The sequence below is a fragment of the Stigmatopora argus genome, chromosome 7, assembly GCF_051989625.1.
Source record: "Stigmatopora argus isolate UIUO_Sarg chromosome 7, RoL_Sarg_1.0, whole genome shotgun sequence".
In the NCBI taxonomy this organism is placed as follows: domain Eukaryota; kingdom Metazoa; phylum Chordata; class Actinopteri; order Syngnathiformes; family Syngnathidae; genus Stigmatopora; species Stigmatopora argus.
The window spans coordinates 18964998-18988753 of record NC_135393.1 but is presented as its reverse complement, the minus strand read 5'-3'; the positions used below and the strand labels follow the sequence as shown (position 1 = coordinate 18988753).

The following is a 23756-nucleotide window of genomic DNA, read 5'->3' as shown; positions in this document are numbered from 1 at the left end:
CGCCGCGGACTAGAAGCGTTCGCAGGCTGTGGGAGATCAATCCGCGCTGCGCAAGGCCCGGAACTACTTGTGTGCCTCCAACAACTGAAGAGATTTGACGGCACGTTATTTTGCTAACTTTTTATATTTATTTACGTCTTAAAAATATTTTTTATATACTTAAATTCATTTACATCACCAAGCCACGTTCCCATTGTACTCATGACAGGTAGGTGAGCTTAACAAGCAGGCAAAAACGCAAGTTTAACATAGAAACGCGCAGAGGTTGTTACAAGCTAACGTTGACTTTGGCAATGAACGTCGACGTAATTGTTCAAGATAGACAGACAATTAACTTGAAATGTGACTGTAAAGTAAGTGTTTCATAATAAAAAGACACTTTAATTTCATGTGAAGACCGTTGAAATACGTTAAGTTGCTAATGAAACGTAAATTCCCGCCGAGTCTGTCCAGCTAAACTTTTTATACCGTTATTTTTGATAGCCTCCGTTTTGTAACTGGTTTGTTGAGCCAAAATGGCGAAATGTATAAACTATTTCCAAACTATGTCTTACATTATGAACACGTTGAACGTAACTTTACTGGTTAACCCTTCGACGAAACGCGCTACTATGCCGTAATAGACGAATATTTGTTTTCTCCAATTAAGGTTGTTAAATGCTCATACCGTTATTTTTGATAGCCTCCATTTTCTAACTGGTTTGTTGAGCCAAAATGGCGAAATGTAAAAACTATTTCCAAACTATATCTTAGATTATGAACACGTTGAACGTAGCTTTAGTGGTTAACCCTTCGACGAAACGCTCTACTATGCTGTAATAGACGAATATTTGTTTTCTCCAATTAAGGTTGTTAAAAGCAGCCATTTTTTTTGAAAGCACACATTTATCAGGTTGCCCTTGAGGGCATTAAAAAGCCCACACCTGCTGCCTGAGTAATGGCTGTGACCTCACACATTCCTCCCTCTTATTGCCATAAGTGCACAACTCGTGTATACACTACCGCAGCAGCTTTATTTACACTGTCTAAAACATTTACACTACATGTAAAATGAGACGTGTTTGCTTCAAAATTTAAAACAGCTCACAATATTTTATGACGTCTGTAAAACACATCTGCCGAGATCCCCCAAGAATAAAGAATTACAGAACATTGTAAACCTTTTTTTTATTTTAAATCCGTTGTGAAGGAGCCGCAAGCAGACATTTTGAGAAGTAGGCGGCTCACAGGAGATTTACTTGCTTAAGTAATTTCACACTTGATGGTAGGAAAGCTCTCGAGATACAACAATTTGTATACAAGCCTGTTTTAAAGTCGTTTTTCCATAAAATCGAACTTTTTAGTAGACAGCTCTGATTTTTGGGACCATGAAAACGTCGAGCTTTACCTGCAAATGTCAACACCATTTAGTTGCGCTGTCATGGAGTTTTTTTTTCTCAAAAAATGCAGTATATTTTTCACACTGAGTCGCTTTTGTTTCACTCCCTCTAAAGCTTGCGACAATTGAGCCACTAAATTATGGATTTTTACAGGTGAATGGGCATGGTTAAATTGCAAATGTTTCCTTCATTTATTTAGCTTAGCGGCTCAGTGCGCCACTGTAATATTGCATTTTGTCTGCTATGTTAGTGACTAGATGATTTTTTTTACAGGTGCTGTTGACTTCTTGTCGACAAAAGACAATTGCTGCCACAAAAAAAAGTATTGAAGCCTAACAATTGATGGTAAGTCACATTTTACAAAGATTTATATTTATCTGATACTAGAGGCTGATATGTTAGCTAGTAATAAGTACTGAAGAGATTTTATGTTTCGTACAAGTACAGAAAAACAACCATAAGTACTTTAACAGATGTTTGTCTAGATAAAAAAAAGTACTATGCTGTTAGCTACAATGATGATGTTATGCTAGCACAGTGCTAGTTAGTAATAGGCACTACAGAGATTTTAGGTATAGTAGCACAATAAATGTACAAGCTAAAGCTAAATTAGGGGGCTTGACAGTTGTATTTTTTTGTAAAAAAAAACCAAAACAATTTATATGTATATACAGTATTACTAGCTATAATAAAGCTGCTGTATGCTAGCAATAAGACACATGTGTCAAAGTGGCGGCCCAGGGGCCAAATCTGGCCCGCCACATCATTTTGTGTGGCCCGGGAAAGTAAATCATGAGTGGTGACTTTGTGTTTTAGCATCAAATTAAAATGAAGAGTATAGATGTATATTAAATGTCCTGATTTTCCCACTTTTAAATCAATCATTGTCATTTTTAAATCAATTTTTTTATGTGTCAAAGTGGCGGCCCGGGGGCCAAATCTGGCCCGCAACATCATTTTGTGTGCTCCGGGAAAGTAAATCATGAGTGCTGACTTTCTGTTTTGGGATCAAATTAAAATGAAGAGTATAGATGTATATTACATTTCCTGATTTTCCCCCTTTTAAATCAATAATTGTCATTTTTTAATCCATTTTTTTTCTGTGTTTTTAGTTCAAAAATCATTTTGGAAAATCTAAAAATATATATATAAAAAGCTAAAATAAACATTGTTTTACATCTATAAAAAAAATAATATTCAGGGCTTTTAATCCAGTTCTTTTAATCCATTTATTAAAAAAAATCTAAATATGATATCTAAAATGGTCCGGCCCACATGAAATGGAGTTGACGTTAACGCGGCCCGCGAACCAACCCGAGTCTGACACCCTTGCAATAAGATAATTGATGTTTGGCACCACTACAGAAAAACAAGGTAGGTCCAACCACATGTGCTTTGATAGATTTTCTTTTAAATTCAGCTAATTTAGCAATCAATAGAACTTTGGCATTATTTGCTTACATCCGGTTTTAAACAGATTGGACATCCATTGCCGTCAAACGCACTGAAACACGATTACTGGCAAATACTGAGCTACCGATAAGGGAATCTCTTAAATCATTTTGCGCTTATCCCTCTGCCATCTTTTGTTGATTCATTTAATATTGCGATTGATTCATGAATTCGAATAGCTGAACGGCATTGGCGCACGATCATTCAGCGCCGAGCCTCCCACAACGAGATAAATACACGCTTCTCCATCTGCCGACGTCTTTACCCGACAAATTTATTGGTACAACTTAAATGCGACGCCGCCCGCTCCACGGCACAAAATGGACACGGGCCAGCGGCGGTCTGGCGCGAGAATGCGGCCAGGCGCTCGTTAAAAGGACATTTTGCCCGCAGGCTGCGCCATGCGACGAGACCTGCGGCCTTTTTGGTTTGCAGAATTTTCTTCTTTCCTCGATCTGGAGCCGCCTTCTGATCCGCCTGTAAAGATTTAATTGAATTCAGGTCAGGTGACGCCGCCGGCCGCTTCCCGGGCTTTGATCCTTTGGAGCGCGGTGGCCACGTCCCGCACGCCGTCTCAGTAGACGCTGCCCGCGACGCCCCCCTTCTTTGGTTTCTGGCCAAAGCACAGGAAATGCTGTATTAACTTGTGACAGTGAGCAGAAACACTTGGGTCCCGGGTGGCTTTTTTTTGTTTAGAATAGCTTAATGACGCCGATTAGCGCAAAGTCGTATTGCTCTCTGATGGATTTGGTAGAAAACTAAAAACTGATTTTGAGAATGATATTATGGCTTGAAAAAGGCATTTTCATTTTGGACTAGGACGCATTATGATACTTCAAGGGTGTCAAACTCGGGTTCGCGGGCCGCATTAACGTCAACGCCATTTCATGTGGGCCGGACCATTTTAGATATAATATTTAGATTTTTTTCAATTGAATGAAAAGCCCTAAATAGTCCGTTTTTATAGATCTAAAGCAATGTTTATTTGAGCTTTTTTTCTTGGTATTGGAAAATGTCTTTTAATCATGTTTTTTTTTTATTTCAAATGGAAACAAAATATTTATTTAAAGTGGAAAATGAAAAATATTTGTATATTTATTTTTAGATTTTACAAAATGCTTTTTGAACTAAAAACAAAAGAAAAAAAATGAATGAAAAAATCGCAGTGATTGTTTTTAAAAAGGGGAAAATCAGGAAATGTAATGTACATCTATCATCATTTGAATTTGATCCTAAAACAGAAAGTCGGCACTCATGATTTACTTTCTCGGGCCGCACAAAATGATGCAGCGGGCCAGATTTGGCCCCCGGGCCACCACTTTGACACCTGTGTGATACATCGTTCCAGATCGGGTTGAAGAATAATCGAAGATGAATGCTTACCACGTATTATTTTAAATTGAAATAAGGAAAATTCGTATTGTTGCTCAAAAGAGCGATACGGTTTCTTCGAGAAATGAGTAATTTACGCCATGACTAATTTCTTCAGTGAGACAGTGTATTTTTTATTTATTTCAAAGGCTAGGCGATCTGGCAAAAGAAAAAAAATCCTGACAACATTCATTTTCAACACCGCTTATCCTAGTCAGGGCGCGTTAAAACATAATTAGGAAATTAAATCAACAAAGCCCCCCCAAAAAGATAAAAAGAACTGCACCATAGCAGACATGTCATGACAGTAAGATACCGTAGTAGAAGTCAAACTGAAGCTTTATTGCTTAAAGTTGTTTTTGGCAGTGTACAAAGCACTTTTGATTGATGAAATGTGTCACTCAACTCCTCACCGAAATCCACCCCAAGCGTTTTTTTTTTGGACACGATGTCGTAATAGAGTCCACTTGAGAGTTTTTGATAGTGCTTTTAAAAAAGGAGGGGTCGCATAACAAGTCAATCCAAGGGGATTCCGCTAGTTTTCTTTTGTCTGGCATGCTGAGTTAGTTAGGCTCTGCTTTTCACAGACACTAATGTCTTTAACCGTACGTCGCCCGCCCCCTGTAATTTGAAACTTGAACCTAGGATCAGGAAAAAAGAAAGAAAAAAAAGGAACAACTTGTGGCTCGCTTTCCAATCGTATTTGAACTTTACCGTACAGAAGGATTGTGGAGATACTTTCAGATGGCGTTAATGGAGGTCCAAAATGTGCTAAAATGTCACAAATTCCAATTCAATCATCTTTGCGTTGTCAATTGAAATGTGTTTGTGTCTCGTAGACGTCCAATCCATTTGAACTGGGATAGTTGGCGTTGGCATTGACTGAATGTGTCTTTTAATACATTTCACTGTTTAAAAATTCTACGTATTTGCTGTATGTATATGTGTATGTATATATATATATATATATATATATATATATATATATATATATAAACAAACTTTAAATCACAGGTGTCAAAGTGGCGGCCTGGGGGCCAAATCCGGCCCACCGCATCATTTTGTGTGGCCCGGGAAAGTCAATGATGAGTGCCAACTTTCTGTTTTAGGATCAAATTAAAATGAAGATTATAGATGTATATTAAATTTACTGATTTCCCCCCTTCAAATCAATAATTGAAATTATTTTAATCCATTTTTTTCTGTTTTTAGTTCAAAAATCATTTTGAAATATCTAAAAATTATTTTCTGTTTTCCACTTTAATATGGAAAATAATTAAAGAAAATTTTGGTTTCCTTTTGAAATGAAAAGCAAATGATAAAAAAAAAAATTCCCTAAGAAAAAAAACCTAAAATAAACATTGTTTTTAATGTTTTTAGTTCAAAAGTCATTTTGTGAAATCTAAAAATATATAACAATATTTTCTAATGTCCCATTTTAATATGGAACATAATGATTAAAAGAGATTTTCCCTTACTAAGAAAAAAAGCTCAAATAAACATTGTTTTAGATCTATAAAAAACTGAATATTCAGGGCTTTTGATGCAGTTAATTTAATCCATTTATATAAAAAAATATATATCTAAAAATGATATCTAAAATGGTCCGGCCCACATCAAATGGAGTTGACGTTAATGCGGCCCGTGAACCAACCCGAGTCTGACACCCTTGCTTTAAATGAAGAACTAAACTAAAAATTCATAGGGACTAATATATATGCAAATAAAAAAGATTTAAGATATACAAATATTTACAATTATTCAAAAATAGGACTGAACATGTCAACAAGAATAGTTACATTCATAAAACCTATCGTCAAAAACAAAGAAACGTTGACATGTGTAAAATCGAAAGTTATAAATACCTCAGTACTGAAATAACTTTTTAATGACACAATTCATGTTTTTATTCATGTACTATATATTTCTTTGACTTTTAGTATGGAAGTTGTCGTTTCTGATGGGAGGGGGGCGGTGTTCACGCACCCTTACACTCGATTTATTTACTGATTTATGGAAAATAATAAAGAATTGAACGCTCTCCCGCCACCAGACGAAGAGAAACAGCTGCGCTCGGAAAGTCTGCGGCAAAAGGCAGGAGATTACAAAAGCAGAGAGGAAGCGTCGCTAATTAGCAACAACAAAAAAGGACAAATAGATACACGCCAACCTGTTTGGACGTAAGTGCCTTTTTTCCTTTTACGCGTCGCCATTAGAGAAGAAATCGGTACAAAGAGACGGCGAATAATGGCTTGCGCTGCTGCCGACGGCGATAGACGTCCAATCTAGGGACACCCTGAATTGTTGGCCAGCCAATGGCAGGGCACAAGGACAACTAATTACTTATACCTAGGGCACTTTAGCATACAATTAGCTTAGCACAAGGGTGTCAGACTCGGGTTGGTTCACGGGCCGCTTTAACGTCAACTTGATTTCACGTGGGCCGGACCATTTTAGATATAATATTTAGATTTTTTTAAAATAAATTGATTAAAAGAACTGGATTAAAAGCCCTGAATATTCTGTTTTTATAGATGTAAAACAATGTTTATTTTAGCTTTTTTTAAATATATTTTTAGATTTTACTAAATGATTTTTGAACTAAAAACACAGAAGAAAAAGATTAAAAAAATGACAATTATTGATTTAAAAGGGGGTAAATCAGGAAATTTAATATACATCTATACTCTTCATTTTAATTTGATCCTAAAACAGAAAGTCGGCACTCATCATTGACTTTCCCGGGCCACACAAAATTATACGGCGGGCCAGATTTGGCCCCCAGGCCACCACTTTGACACCTGTGACTTATACCTAGGGCACTTTAGCATACAATTAGCTTAGCATGCATGTTTTTGGAATGTGGGAGGAAACCGGAGTACCTGGAGAAAACCCACGCTAGGCCTGTGAAAAACATGCAAACTCCACACAGGTGGACCGACCTGGATTTGAACCCAGGACCCCCACTGCGAGGCGAACGTGCTAACCACTCATCCACCGGGCTGCCCTTGCCTTTTGGGTTATTATTCAGAAATTGAAGCAATATTAGGAGAAGAAAATGGTAGAATGATGATAGTCGCTATGGGATGTTATGACGTTGAATCGTTGTCGAGCTTACGCGGTGAATATTAAACAGCGTTTAGCGACGCGTCGACCGCCGCATAAGAATCAGCCGGCGGTTAAAAAGCAGCCGAGGGAAGCGCCCAAACGGGCGCGAACCAACGCCATCTTCATTTAGGATATTAATAAAGAATCTAACGGAATATTGTTTCCAGCTTGCGGCACTTTAAAGTCACCGGTGTGGTTCGATGAGGAGATCAAAGATTCCTAAATGAAAGACGGCGAGGGGGAGACCGTTCGTTTAGCGACCGGAGAACAGGGGGAGGCTGTCAAAGTAATCCCGCTAGCTTAACTTTTGGAGTTTTTTCTTTTTTTTCCCCCTAATCACCTCCCGTCTCGAGAGTCCCGATGAAGCGGCGCTGATTGACTGGCCGGCCGCCCGCCAGCCTGGGGGAGTTCCTATCTTTCCAGACGCCGCCGCGTTAAACACGTAACCGCTGGCCGCCATGTGCAATCCATTCAGGGCCCTTCAACATACAAAATCCGCCGGGACTCGGGTCGGGGCTGACGTCATTTCGCACTTTTAGCCGGAATAAAAGGCCAGTTAAAGTTCCGTCGCCATTTGTTTCATCAATTCCTTCATTTTCCTGAACCGCTTATCCGCAGGATAAGGGTCGTGGGGGGGGGGTGCTGGAGCACCCCAAATTGGTGGCCAGCCAATGGCAGGGCACAAGTAAACAGAGGACAATCCATCATAGATTGGGTCAGGCAATTTAGAGCGTTCAAGCAGTTAGCCTAGCATGCATCTTTTTGGGATGAAACCAGAGTACCCGGAGAAAACCCACACAAGCCTGGGAGAACATCCAAACTCCACACAGTAAGGACCCACCTGGGATCGAACCCAAGACCCCAGATATGTGAGGCGGATGCGCTAACCAAATTAGACCAAAAACGAAATGTGAGCCGTGAGCATTTTTTCCCAAATCACCCTCACGTCTTCTGATTTTCTTTTTGCAGCACCCCGACATTGATATTTATGATGTAGTCTATTTTCCCCCCAGTCATTTATTATTTATTTTTGGGCGCCCCCTCCTCTCCGTGGCGCTCAACCCTAATCCCACGTAAATTGTGTCGGGATTATACACAAAAGGCACATTTTGGACATGGATTTTCATGGTTGGATTAGCAAAGCCTGGTAATAGAGGCCCGCCATTGTGGAGAAACGCCGGTCACGGTAACGTTTCCGCCGTCCCTCCTCTGCCACCCGTCGAGGCGGGATGGCTTTACCGTATCAGACGCAAACACGCGCCGGCGCTTTTGCACGCTCCAAAAACAACATTGGGGGTCGTGTCTTGAAGACAACCAGGCGGGAAAGCATCCTTTTGTTACGTTTACCCGGATGAAAGTGCACTTGCAGTTATTTAGAATGTAGAGTTCCATTTTTTATTTCAGAGAAAAAAAATCATGCACTCCTACACCTCTAAACCGTACCAATTTTTCAAGAACAAATTCTTTTATATATTTTCGATTCAATGATAAATGGGGATTGACTGGCCCACTCAGTCGGGACAGGCTCCGGCACCCCTCGCCACCCTTGTGAGGATAAGCGGAATGAATGATAAATCTGGTTTTCACCCTTTTCTACCGACATTTAAAAATATAAAAAAATAGATCACCCTCCAAGGTCGTCTTGTTGTTTTTTTTAGCTGTACGATTATCCCAAAAGAGGAAAATGAGCAAAAAGGCTTTTAAAAGCATGTCATTGCTCTCTTTGTAGCACCGCTAAAAAGGGATTTGGAACCGTTTGAATGAGTTTCGGCTTCACGTTTTTTATTCTTTTTTTATTCTCTTCTTCTGGCCGTTCACCAAAAGGCAACATGGCGAAGAGCAGGCGGCGTTTAGTAGAAGAGAAGGGCGTTGAATTTAGCGTGGGTCCCTCCACCCGTCCATGTATTATGGATGGATGCGCCTTTGCGCCTTTGCTTATCTAAAAGCCACTTGCTGTGATTTCCTCCACTCGGGGGAATCCTCCAGCGCCTCACAAGTCAAATCGCCGCCGGGATTGAGTCAAAGAACCTTCAAGGAGAGCGCCGTTTCAGCGAGCGCGTGACGGGAATGACGCCTCCGCGTCCTTCACTCCAGTTTTTCTTCTTCTTTTTTTTTTATAACGTCACCGCGCCTCTCTTTCTTAAATGGACGCGAACGAACATCGAACGTCCATCGCCGTCAATGGCAGCCAATGAGGTCATTTGGAAATTTATCTAATTAGGACGCTCCGTCTTGATCAAGTCTAGAAGATGAATTCAAACTAAATATTTAATTTAAGAAAAAAAAGACTATTATTTAATCATTTTCCGAACTGCAGGGGTTGCGGGGGGTGCTGGAGCCTATCCCAGCCAACTATGGACACCAGGCGGTCAATAAAAAGAAATACTATTTTTAAAAAACTGTTTAAAATATAATATGCAATGATATTACTAATCATGGATTACATTATATATACATATACTTATTATAAATCATTCTTGAACCGTTTATTTCTTCATAAAAAAATAAATAAGTCTCTTTAGCTTTTTTTTCTTTCTAATTTTAGCATCCTAATTTTGTTTTCAGGGTGGCGCGAGGGGTTAGCAAATCGGCCTCGCAGCTATGCGGTCCGGATTCAAATCCAGGTCAGTCCACCTGTGTGGAGTTTGCATGTTCTCCCTCCCTGGGCCCGTGTGGGTTTTCTCTGGGTACTCTGCTTTCCTCCCATATCCCAGAGACAGCCATGCTAGGCTAATTGTATGCTAAATTGCCTCTAGCTTTTAGCTATTGTTTGTTTGTCTCCTCGTGCTCTGCGATTGGCTGGCCACCCATTCAGGGTATCCCCCCCACCTGTTGACCTTAGTTAGCTGGGACAGGCACCAGCACCCCCCGCGAGCCTAGTGAGGATAAAGCGGTTCAGAAAACGAATGAATGATTTTTCTATCCCATTCATTTCTTCATTTGACTTATCAGCCGAGAGGTAATAAAGCGAGAGGTCAATCAAAAATAAGCGTCTCCCACCCAAGGGATCTCATCCCGGAACAATTTTGTCATCGTAATAAGCCAGTAAATCTCCGGAACAGCCATTTTAACGGGCCGCGTCGGCGCCGGCGAGTAACGGGCCCACGTCGGCGTTCATCAATTTTTCACGGGCTTGCTTCTTTCTGGCGTTGAGCTCCGAGACGCCCGTAGAGAAGAAATGTCAACATGGCCACCGACAGACAGCGCGACGTCTCAGCGGGAGCCCGGGCGCAAACTCGCCGCCGCGTTCCCATTTTTGTAGTTCCTGTCAACTCGGCGCTCGTCAAAAAAACCCGGAAAAGTCAACACGCAAAAAAAAGCCAAAAGGACTAAAATAGACCGCCAGAATAACGGGCTGGTTTTCTAAGGGAGGGGAGGAGTTACATTTGCTGGTGGGGGAGGAGCCTTTCCTTTTTGACGCTTATCCGAGGTAAAGCTATTTTGTGGGTAATGATCCTCGTGTTTGTTTTCGGGTCAGAACCACGACATGGCCCGCGTATTGATCCAAAAGCCCCGCCTCCTCCTCCCCCCCGCGGCGAAACGTCGAGTTTTTCCTCCGTGCAATATCTCAACCTTCAGCGCCTTGGCCCGAAAGATGCCGCCGGCGCGTAAGATTAGATATTCGCTCCGGATCTGACTGATTAATTTATCTGGCCACGGCACGATGCTCGCTCTCGGATGTTTTGACGGCGGGGGATTGAGCCGCCTCCCAAGCTAAATGTCAATCATCTGGCCTTGCGCCATGGATGAGGTTTTCTAACTCGGGTCTCCAAAATAACACAATTGGAAGTCGCTGGTCCGATTCCTTTCAGAAACATCTCATCGCTGACAAAAAATAACTTAAGTTGAGTTAAGGGTCACTGTTGGGGCATTTTGGGCATTCCGGGGTCACTTCCTGTTCCATTTTGGGTCATTTCCTGTTCATTTTAACTTTTTTTTAGGTCACTTCCTGCATATTTTGGGTCATTTCCTGTTCATTTTAACTTTTTTTAGGTCATTTCCTGTTCATTTTAACTTTTTTAGGTCACTTCCTGCATATTTTTGGTCATTTCCTGTTCATTTTAACTTTTTTTAGGTCACTTCCTGCATATTTTGGGGCATTTCCTGGTGGCTTTTTAGGACTTGTTTGTTTTGGGGCAATTACAGGTCACTTTCTCTGCATTTGGGCTTATTTTCGAATGAGTTCAAATACATTTTTAAACATTTTTTTAAACCTAATTCCAATCATTTATTCAACAAATAAAAATAGGACTCTGTGGGGGGGAAAGTTTGACATTTGACGTCAAATGGAGAACATCATACAATGTAATCTATAATTTGATGACCCCCCCTAACCACCAGCCCCTCCCATTCCAAAACGACTGGACGTAGGCCATCGACGACACTTCCTGTTGTCTTTTTCGTTGTGGGCGTGGCTTCTCAATTGTGGAAGAGTGAAAAAAAAAAATAATGTTTCCTTCCAAAGCCCAACTCACTTTTAAAACCTTTGCGTTGGGCACGTTCTTTGGGATTGGAGCGCCGGCTTATGATTGCGAGTGGACGCCGCAGGTTTGTCACCTGCGCGTCTGGTCCCGTTCCCACCCCCTCCGCTATCAAGGCTGGCGCAGGCAGCGCTTGTTTGAACAGCCTAATCCCCACCCGCCTGGGTTTTCAGCCGCACTTCAAACGAGCCTCCGCCATCGGACGCGTCCCCTTCAGCCAAAAAGCTGGCTAACTCGGCGCGAACAAAAAGGAAAACAAGCCACACGTCGGCCTTTCAAAGGCAATCGGAGCCGCTTGATGTTTTAAACGCTGGTTTTTTTTCAGGCCAGTCGAAGCGCCTTTCCCGCCTTTATCGCTCTTGACCTTTTCAAAAGGGACGTCCGAGTCAAAGCGCGGCGTATGAAAGCGCGCCGTATCGATCCCGAGAAGGTCACGGGCGGAGAACCGCCACGCCGAAGGTGGCGCCCATCGGAGGCAAAGCTCGGAACGGCGACGTCGGCTTACAAACTTCACACGTTTCGGCGCTCGTCATTTTTTCAGGCGCTTTGGCGTTGCCTGCCGAGAAAAATGTGCTAGCGTGACTACAACAAATAGCAGCGATTTGTTCATCGTGTCAAAGTCAGGTTGAAGTCGTTTTGCTCGGGAAAAACGTTGTCTACTAACGAGGCAATATTCATTCACGTATAGAGGTAGAGAAGTACAGTAATCCCTCAAATATCGCGGTTTATGTAGACCAGACGTGGCTCCGATAAACCAAAAACCGCAAAGTAGGATCGCCCCCATTAGAACTGTACCACAATACATGTTTTCGCGCCTATACAGAAATACAAGTACGCAAGTACAATTATCAAAAAGTGTGCATTTGTGAAATATTACGTCTATAAGCATGTATAAAAGGCTAATTTTTTTTTTTAAATAGAAAAATAAATAAATAAATATTTAATAAAGTAAATATCCAATTTTTAGTGCCTTTCGCTTCAAACGGACAAGGGCACAAAAACACTTAGTATCGGCGTGTCAACGTTAAAAGCCGCTTTTGTCTCGGTGTCACCTTTTTTTTTTCTTCCCATCATCCTCATGGAGAACGCGCACGTCCCTAAGTTGGGATGCGTGACTTATAATCAGCACTGAAATATTTATGAGCTACCATGTTTATTTCAGTACACCGACAAGTCATGAAATTTGCACGGCCCGAGCGAAAACGAAGGGAATACTCCACGCCGGCCGGTGGCGGCCAACTCGCTCGCTCGCTCGCCGTCCGTCACGGCTGATGGTGACCGCTCAAAAACATATCAGATAAGGTGGGAATATTCCAGGGGGAGGCGGGGCTGGACTCGACACGCCGTTTTATTAACGTCAGCATTGATTTGGTCTCGCCGCCACCTCGGGGGTCACTTTAGTGAATTCCGCAGATTGGACTTTGCTGAGCCGCAACCCGTCCCAAAAAAGCGTGAAACACATTTTTAATCACATTGGGCCGTCGGCCAGGAAGTCCGAGTCGCTCCCCGGAAAGGCGCGTATAGATTTGACCGCGTTTTTTTGTGTGTATTCATGTGTGCATATTTTTTTGGACTTGAATAATTCATGGTTCCGTATTTAAGAGTTCCTGGAAGAAAGTACGTTAGCCATCCATCATCTGGCCACCACAAGCTAGACGCCATATGTGAGCTAGCACGGCAAAATGATTTTAGGATAATAGCCGCAGTTTTTCACCATGTGAGAATGTTTGAAATTTCCTTATTAAACACCTCTTGTATCCATTTAAAGTTCGGAACGTTTCCAAGTATTATAGAAACTCCTCCCATCCTGTAAAAGTGGATTTTACCAAATGTTATAACAAACAATTGCTCGAGGTAAATGTCCACAAGTGGCGCGGTGGCCTAGTGGTCAGTATGTCGGCCTCGCAGTTCTGGGGTCGAGGGCTCGATCCCAGATCGGTCCTCACTGTGCAGAGTTTGTATGTTCTCCCGCACTGGGGCTTGGGTGGGTTTTCTCTGGGTACTCTGCTTTCTTCCCATATCCCAGAGACAGCCATGCTAGGCTAATCTTATGCTAAATTGCCTCTAGCTATTTAGCTATTGGTTGTTTGTCTCCTCGCGGTCTGCGATTGGCTGGCCACCCATTCAGGGTGTCCCACACCTGGTCCCCTTCGTTAGCTGGGATGGGCTCTAGCACCCTCAGCGGTTGAGAAAATGAAGGAATATCCATAAGGTAAAGATAATGTTTGCCTATTTGATTATGGCCTAGCCACTTCCATCATTTATCTGTCCTGAACCAAATTGTCAATTCTTATAAAATCCAGCATGGCGCGTTGCTATCTGCAAACGGCAGCCCGTAATCAGCCTCCGTCCCCGCGCAAACAACCGTGCGTCCGGAAGCGCCGATATCGTAGCCACGCTCATTTAAAGGCCTAGCGTGAGCGCATTTCTTCAGGCGGTTCTGCCTGCCTGGAAAGCAGATCTGAGTTTAAGCAACTCCGGGCTTACGACAAGCAACCCGACGAAGGGCAGCGTCAGATGGGAGAGGGGGAGGGGAGGGGAGGGGAGGGGGGCAATTAGCCGCTATTCGGAGAGGCAATTAGCGAATGGAAATAGATTGCGCAGCCAGCACTAATGAAATCACACAGCATGCGAGGACTAATTCGTCATGTGTTAAGTCGCTGTTGCTTTTTCCATTTTAAGCTTTTACGCTTTTCTTCCCATTGTTTAGCTCAAAACAACTTCCGAGTGTGGTGAGCCTCAATGCCGGTCTTGGTCTCTGGACCAGATTTTCAGGGTCCGCTCTCGTTTTGGTAGCGGTCAGGCCATTGGCGGTTTTTGAATTTCAACCGATAAACACTCTAAAGTGGATTTTGAAGTACCGTATTTTCACGACTATATGGCGCATCGTATTTTAAGCCGCAGTATCAGTAACCAGTGTTATGTCTGTATTTGACACACACAAAGGACGCACCGTTTTTAAAGACGCAGCCAGGCATGGCAAAACATACACCAGCTTAAACATACACGCTACACCCACACGCTAAAAACATGTTTTTAAAATGGCAACGGAAGCAAAACTGAGTTTGGTTGTACTTTATTTAGACATTTTACAATGTGCTCACGTCATCATCACCCACAAATCCATCAAAGTCCTCATTTTCTGTGTCCGAATTGAACAATTGTCCAAATGAGTCATCGAAAACACTGAGTTTTATACGTTCGTCTAGGCGGCCACAATCCATTCGCAAATAGTAGCTAGCTAGTAGCTAGCGTAACTATTCCAACGCTGCCTTCCCTGCTTCGTAAAGCTGTGTTGATGTCGATGTCCAGGCCACAATCCATTGGGTGTATTGACAAAAGAACTACATATCCCAGCAGTCACTGCGCAGTACTTTTTCTACGGGGAAAATAGTAGAGTCGGGGGCTGCTTGCCGTAGTTGTGAGAGCTGTAGAGAATGGTTCACCCTATCCACTGATTTATTTGATTTTATCCTGATAACAATTTTAGTATTGGTCCATATATAAGGCGCACTGGATTATAAGGCGCCCTGTCTATTTTGGAGAAAATGTAAGACTTTTATGTGCGCCTTATAGTCGTGAAAATACGGTATTTAGTTGCCACGAGACATCCAATTTGTCAGACGCTGACTTCATTTTGATTGGGCGGGGCAAATTAACATTAGCTAATGACTTAAACGAGTGCCCGAGAAAGGTCAAATAAGCGCATTTTACTTGGCGGGAAATGTTCATCTAAAATGGCTTTGTTGTTCCTCGGGCCTTGCCGGCCAAGCAAATGAGCTCAAAGCGCCGCTAGAACGCGTGAGTCCGCATTAATGAACGCATCGTGCTAACGAGCTCAATTTGTCAGCCCTAAAAAGCCCCGCCGCGAGGCGAATAGCGCGGTCGCGCTAGCCCCGCCCCGTGTCGGCTTTCCCGGGAAGCCAGCTTGACCTTTTTCAGCCTCGCCGGGTAAAATAGCCGCCGCGCGCCCGACACCTGCGCGGCGCCGCCCGAGTTTATTTGCATGCGTACGTGCCGGGGAGGTTGGTGAATTCACTGCGGGTGAAAAAAAAAATGAATTTTCATTTGGGGCATCGTTTGCTAAATGTAAATAGCGAGTCAGAAAAGCAGCCCCAGTTAATAAGCGGCTCATTTATGGGAGAATGGAGAATAGAAGCTTTTGTGCTGCATTAGTGGGATTTTGTCTGATCGAAAATTGCTTAATATAGGAGGAAAATTATATTTATACTGTTGATATACCAGAGCTGAGCGATATTACGGCTATATATGTTTACATTGGGATAGAAAACGACACTCAGTTTCCAATATACAGTAATCCCTCGAATATTGCGGTTATTGTAGACCAGACACGGCCGCGATAATCTAAAAATCGCCAAGTAGGGTCACCCCTATTATAACTTTTTTTCAGTTCCGCTTACGAGTTTCAGCGTGGATTTTCGCATATTTAGGGACTTAAAAAATAATGATAGCTATCTCTGCCTAAGATTGGCAGCAGAAATCATTTTAAAAAGCATGTTGTGCTTTTTCTTAAATTGAAATGTTTTTTCCTGGATAAAAATGGAACAAAGACACCAGATAGCGCCAATCTGGCAACCCAACAACACAGACAACAATCAATCATATGGATAATACTTCGAGGACAACAAGGAAAAAAAATGGCCCAAAAGTTGTGACAATGACAAACGGCCAAGCAAAGTTGCCTCCCAGAATCAATGCCAGACTGTCATTTAAAAAAAATAAAATAAAATTTAAAAAAAAAGAGGAATTCAATGCATTTCCCTTCCACTTGAAAACATCAATAAATGAATCTAGAAAGCACACGATTTTTTTTCTTTCCCCCGAACATTGAAAATGAAGAATGACATTTTGATTGTACCTCTGTTTTTCTTCCACCCAAGAGAGCGCCATCTTTGATAGTTTTCTTTAATTAGGATAAAGCTCCACTGAGCTTTAATTTTCCCGTCACAGCATCCGACATTCGCGTTAAATCAAGATCGCCGCCGCCGCCGGCCGGCGAGCTCTTTTATTACCCGACGTAACCACGGCAGATGAACTCCCCCTCTACGAGCCGCCGACGCCACCGCCGTTCCGCCGAATGGCCGGCCCGTCCGCTAGATAAATGGACGGCGGGCCCAAGGGAAAGCGGGCACATCAATGGCGATAAAACCACCGTTTTTGTCAATAAAATGAACGCAGTCCAGGGAGGGTCATAAATACTCCAAAGAGAGTATTTTGGGCTAGAAAGGACAATTCAATGAGACATCACGATGGCCTATTAGGTTAAGGTTATTTTTGGTTATTTGACTTGAGTGGTTTATGCATCGGGCTTGCAGTTCTAGGGTCTTGGGTTTGATCCCAGGTGGGTCCAAGCTGTGTGGAGTTGGCATGTTCTCCCTGGGTTTGCGTGGGTTTTTTTCCAGGTACCCCTGCTTTCCTCCCACAACATGCATGCTAGGCTAGGCTAGCTGGTTGAACACTCTAAATAACATGTGTCAAAGTGGCGGCCCGCGGGCCCAATCTGGCCCGCCGCATCATTTTGTGTGGCCCGGGAAAGTAAATCATGAGTGGCGACTTTCTGTTTTAGGATCAAATTCAAATGAAGAGTATAGATGGATATTAAATTTCCTGATTTTCCCCCTTTTAAATCAATAATTGTCATTTTTTAATCCATTTTTTCTGTTTTTAGTTCAAAAATCATTTTGTAAAATTTAAAAAAATATAAAAAAGCTAAAATAAACATTGTTTTAGATCTATAAAAAACGGAATATTCAGGGCTTTTAATCCAGTTCTTTTAATCCATTTATAATAAAAAATCTAAATATATCTAAAATGGTCCGGCCCATGTGAAATCAAGTTGACGTTAAAGCGGCCCGCGAACCAACCCAAGTCTAACACCCTTGGCCTAAACCTAGCTATGATTGGTTGTCATTTGACTCCTTATGCTCTGCCATTGGCTGGACACCCATTCAAGGTTGTTAGCTGGGATAGGCTCCAGCACCCCCTGCGACCTTTACGGTCTCTAGGTTTGAAAAGTCGGCGTCCGTTATTCACTTTTGAAGTCATTTTGATGATCTTTCTTGCTCCATTTTGAATGGTCGCCAACTGGCTTACATTTTGAAAGCATTTTCCGTCAGCAATTCATCTTCTTACATCATCTTTTTTCTTCTTTAACGCAGGGCGTGCCAGGACGACAACAGATTTCTCCATACCCACACTTCAAATCAAAATTGAGACGGAAATAGCACAAGATGCTGCTCATTCTAAGAGGTAAACAAAGAGTTTATTATATTATACTATTTTGAGCAATTTTCGTTCATATCGGCCAGACAAAATCCCACTAATGCAGTACAAAAGCTACTATTTTCCGTGCTTTATATTTGCAACACCAGTTCGTCCGCCCGCTGCCGACCCTCCCGCTTCAAATGCATCGAACCCGAACGCCCGTCAATGGCACGGACCGCCCGTGTCGGTTTCACGTCAGATGGGTCGATAACATCCGCGATATTAAATATTTTGGATTTTTATTTCTGCGTTTTATGTTTCTCCGGTCCACTCGGAGAAATCTTGTCAAAATCCATCTGCCGTCCAATTGGAGTTGAACTCCCGGCTCGTCATGAGACCTCGTGTGAGCGCCAATGAAGTCTCTCCTAATATAATTCACAGCCTGATTAGAGTTATTTGTCATCTGAATATTAACTGGCGCATTTGTCTCTTTTAAAGCGTCTCGCCAGATCGGTTATGACGACGTCGTAAAGCTCACTTTTGAGGGTTCGCTTACAACGCCGCCGTAAAAACCTGCCCGTTACGACTTATCGGGTTAAATCGTTGCGTGCGAAAACGCTTAAACGTTTTCGCAATAATAACAAATCTTTAGCACTCATTCACAATTGATGTCATTGTGGATGAGCAGACTTTTTATAGGTCAAATCACGCTAAAGGTAAAAATCCCAAACTTTTTTCCATATATTATTCCTACCGTTGGAATGCACCTGGGCACGGCTATTTCCAGAAGCGCATGCAAATCCCCCCCGCAAAGTTGAAGCGCCATCCGCTGCGACGCCGTGCGAAAAAAGCTGAGATAAACATCTTTCACCATTGCCTTTAAGGAAGAACATCAAAGCGGGCGGAAACGCGAGCGGCCATTTTGCACCTGCGCGCTTTTCCTGTTGACATTAAACGCAACGTAGCGCTCGACCTGCGTCGCCGCCTCGGGGGGGGACGCCTCCACCGATTAGCATTATTTTTACAACGTACGGCACGTGGCGCTGATTTCATGCCCGCTTTTTTTAGCGAACCAGAAACAAGACACGCCAAAAAACAGGGCGCTAGCTAAATGCTAATGACTGTGTTTCAAGGCCATTGAAAGCCATAGAGATACATTTCTTTTCACTGCAAGATATTGCAGTGTTTTCCCCCCAAAATTATCATACGCTTTTAATCGTCGCTAACGCCTCAAAGTCAACTGGAAGTGACCCGAAATGATCCCAAATTCGACAGGAAGTTACGCGACATCGACAAGAAGGGACCTGGAAATGCCCCTAAATCAATTTGGAAAGATTTGCTGCCAGCCCTCCCGCTTCAAATGGATTGGATGTCAATCATCGTCACGGGTATCGATGATGCAGAAATTCATGGCAGCGCTCGCCGTTTCTCCTCAGCAGTAGTTGTCTTACGTCCATAAAAAAAGTGCTTTGGTGGCCAGCCCCTCCCACTTCTTCAAATGGATTGAATGTCCAATCGAATGGAATGAATCCTGTGGAAAATGGAATGGCCCAAATGCCATTCATTCCAGCTGAAATCTTCCACAAGAACACCTTGGCACACATTTCAGCACGTCGGGTAAAAGCGAGGGCGCCACGACCACCATTTGAAAGGACTTGTAGGAATGGCTTAGTAATGCTAGTCAGTCCAAACCAACCAATGGCAACGGCGCAAAGAGCCCACTCGCCCGCCCACACGCCCGCTTGGTCGCTCCACGGACTTGAGATGGGAAGAAAAGTGGCACTCGTGGTCAAGAGCCACCCTCGTCTCGTGCCATTGCGCCGGCTGCAAAACGGGAGGAGGCCCTTACTGACGTGCACGCTTTTTTATTTATTTATTAAAGCACATGTGTCAAAGTGGCGGCCCGGGGGCCAAATCTGGCCCGCTGCATCATTTTGTGCGGCCCGGGAAAGTCAATGATGAGTGCCGACTTTCTGTTTTAGGATCAAATTCAAATGAAGAGTATAGATGGATATTAAATTTCCTGATTTTCCCCCTTTTAAATCAATCATTGTCATTTTTTCTGTGTTTTTAGTTCAAAAATCATTTTGTAAAATCTAAAAATATATTTAAAAAAGGTAAAATAAACATTGTTTTAGATCTATAAAAAACGGAATATTCAGGGCTTTTAATCCATTTATTAAAAAAAAATCTAAATATTAGATCTAAAATGGTCCGGCCCATATGAAATGGAGTTGACGTTATACGTTTTACAGCATTAAACGCCGCATTGGTCTTCCATGGTCTCAGACTATACGGAGCTGCCAAATACGACCAATCTTGCGTAGCCCACTACCCCACTTTTGACCTCATGACTAAATAAATAGGCATTGGATTGCGTTGTTTCCATTGCATATCATTTTTAGGCTTGTCATCCCCACTATCTGTTGCTTCCCCTCTTTTTCCCCCATCGTCCAATCCTCTTCTTTCCTGCCACTCCGTCCGTCTCCTTTCATCACGTCAACCGTCAGCCTCCCTCCATTATTCATTGTCCATCTGTATTTTATTTATCGGTGCATTCCAGTCTATCTATCATCCATCAAAGGCTAATTGAGCTTAGTCGCTAAAGCTTTCCGGTGCTCCATCTTGTCCTTATCTCCCGCATTCCCCGTTTTCCCCGCTTTCCCGTGGCCATTTATCCCACCGAAGCAACTTCAACCCCCCAAAAAATCCAAATCAAACCGCCGCCGAACCTTCAACAACAAGAGATTATTTTTCAAATTGTCGTCCGAGGCGTTCTCCATCATTCCTTCAACGCAAGTTCAGATCCTATCTTTGCTTTTGTCATTCTAATCTGGCACCGGACCGGCCCGCATACTATTTGTTTTTATGCTCAGCGATAATAGAATCCTGTGCGATGGCAATAACACGGCACGCTCTCCCGGCCGGCCGGAATCCGCGGGAGTTTGGCGGATGTGCTTCCCGCGCACGTCCGCCGCCGCGGATTTGCACTTTAACACGCCGCCGCGGGAATAGCAGACTCGCACCTTGTCTGGAGCAATGGAATCATCTCATTACTTTGGCCTGGAATACAACTAGAGAGCGGGCGAGGCCCCAATACATATTAGAGTTTGGACTCTGCCGGGAGTCTTTGGGTTACGCCGTCCTACACCTGCGACGCCACCCGTGTTCCGTCCTACGTTCAGTTCATCGTTTCCGCTTAGCTACGTGGCGTGACCGGACATTTCGTCGCCGGACGCTTGGTCTCCGGACAGTTGGCCTAACCTTAAGTACTATTAAAGAAGACAAAGGAAATTCACATATTCTTTATTAATGAAAATAAAACTGCAAAAACTCACTCGACAACACAAACACATTAACATTTGGGTGTGTGCAAGTACTAAATGGGCCTAAATGTTAATGTGTTTGTGTTGGCAAGCGAGTTTTTGCTGTTTTATTTTCTTTAATAAAGAATATGTGAATTTCCTTTGTCTTCTTTAATAGTGCTTAAGGTTAGGCGAAGTGTCCGGCGACGAATTGTCTGTCGACGAAGTGTCCGTTCAACAAAATGTCCGGTTACCCTTTGTGGGAGCGTCGGTCTGTATTTTTCCTGCTTCATTTTTGTTACACGAACGGCTAGCGTAGAAAAGCTAGCTAACAAAGAAAAAAATGGCCCTGGATGTGGAGCTTAACATCATAGAACAAGTTACCAAATTATGAGGCGAAAACGGAAAAAGCTAAAAGTCTCGGTCTCGATGTGGATCTCGTTGCAGTTTCCGTCTTGGTTTTGTTCAGATCGTGGTTTCGTTTCTGTCTTGGTCCTGGTCTTCTTTACAGCTTTGTCTTGTCTTGTCGTCCCGGTCTTGTTTTGGTCTCGTTCCAGTCACCATCTCGTCTCGTTCTGGCCTACGGGTTTCTTTTAAAGTTATTTCTCTTTATGCTTGGACACAGATAGCGAATCCGAGTGTCTGGATGGGCTAAACGCTTTTAACAGTCCAATTTGGTGGACTCCCATTGTACCAGTTGTTCTCTTGTCTTAATTCTGGTCTTGTTTCAGATGCGGGCCTGGTCTTTTTTTCAGTTCGGGTCTCGTTCCAGCCGCAATTGTATGTTTTATCGGACTTTCCTTTTATCTAGGCCATTCCCGATGGGCCGCGCTATTACACCCGAGCTTGGTTTCAACCAGCGAGCTCGGACATCTCCACTTCCGGCTCGCAAGCCCAACGTCCTAGCTCCAAAGTCGTAAAGCGTCCGGGTGGTATGGCAAAGCAAAGCCCTTCTCCGCGTTGACGGGCACCTTTTGTTTCGGACCGCTGGCGCCGTTGTCGGATTAGCGGCGGAGGCTCAAATGAGCTGTGAAGGTGAGGCGAGAAAACGGGGATTGACACTCTCCTGACCGCCCAAATGTGTTTACACAAAACCGCCTTCTTACGTAAGCACGCCGGCAGATGGGCGTTATACACACACACACACACACACATACACACACAAATGCACACCTTTGCAGCAGATGGAAACTTGATTATTCCAGAGGAGAAGCCAGCCTTTGTCCATTTCTAACAATAAATGAACTCGGTGTACTCCATCCAGCACCTGCTGAGAAATCCTCCCTTCTGCCGCCATCGCATTTTCTCGTCCGTTCAGGTCCGACAAGGAAGGAAATCATTCCCAAATGTATCCAATCTGAAAAACTCATTCGGTGGTCAGTTGTGTGCACAAAAAAAGCCGGCAATCAAAATTTTTGTCTTTTCTTGCTCCGACGGGGTGGACGGTGACTTACGTCCAATCTGATTGGATCGGGAGGGTTGAGCACGTTAATTAAGTAACTCCTCTTGAATGTTTGTGATAATTTTGTATTTAAAGATTAGATTTATGATAAAGGCGAGCTTTTTGCTCTGGTTTGAAGATTTTTGTGTTCTCGTGCTGATAGTTTAAAGCAAGGGTGTCAGACTCGGGTTGGCTCGCGGGCCGCTTTAACGTTCATTTTAGATATAATATTTAGATTTTTTTTTAAATAAATGGATTAAAAGAACTGGATTAAAAGCCCTGAATATTCAGTTTTTTATAGATCTAAAGCAATGTTTATTTTAGCTTTTTAAAAATATTTTTAGATTTTACAAAATGATTTTTGAACTAAAAACAGAAAAAATGGATTAAAAATTTACAATAATTGATTTAAAAGGGGGTAAATCAGGAAATTTAATATACATCTATACTCTTCATTTGAATTTGAGCCTAAAACAGAAAGTCAGCACTCATGATTTACTTTCCCGGGCCACACAAAATGATGCGGCGGGCCAGATTTGGCCCCCGGGCCGCCACTTTGACACATGTGGTTTAAAGAATGGAAAAGCATCAAAAAAAATTCTCATGACTCTAATTTTTCTTTTCGGAGCTTCACACAATCAATATATGTTAGAAGCAGCCTGTAAAGGTATGACCAGGTTCCAGGTCCATTAACGGCGATAGACGTCGAAACCATTTGAAGTCGGAGCGTCGGATTGTTTTTTTGTTGAGGCGAAAATGTCGGCGGCTCAAAGATGAACTAAAAGCTCATTTTGTTTTTGTGCAGATGAAAGGAGAAGTCGATGTCCGCCACCAAAAGGCCGTCCGTCTCTTGATATTTCACGCTCCAAATCAATCAACAGAAGACAGACTCTCGCTGGCGTGAAATCACGGGACGTACGCCGACCGAGCGACTGAGCGACTGAGCGACTGAGTGAGTGAGTCAGGCGGTTGCCTACTTTGGGAGCCCGTGTAA

The 23756-nt window shown here is 43.0% G+C and overlaps 1 long non-coding RNA gene across 2 annotated transcripts; it reads left to right on the top strand.

Moving 5' to 3' along the window:
* The first annotated feature begins 67 nt into the window (after nt 1–67).
* Nucleotides 68–23709, top strand: LOC144078079 (uncharacterized). Of its 2 annotated transcripts, XR_013301166.1 has the most exons (5): nt 68–208; nt 1653–1724; nt 17971–18061; nt 22133–22356; nt 23568–23709. It is a non-coding gene; the product is annotated as an uncharacterized LOC144078079 (long non-coding RNA). The 2 variants fall into 2 exon arrangements; XR_013301165.1 differs by lacking the exon at nt 22133–22356.
* Nucleotides 23710–23756: the final 47 nt, after the last annotated feature.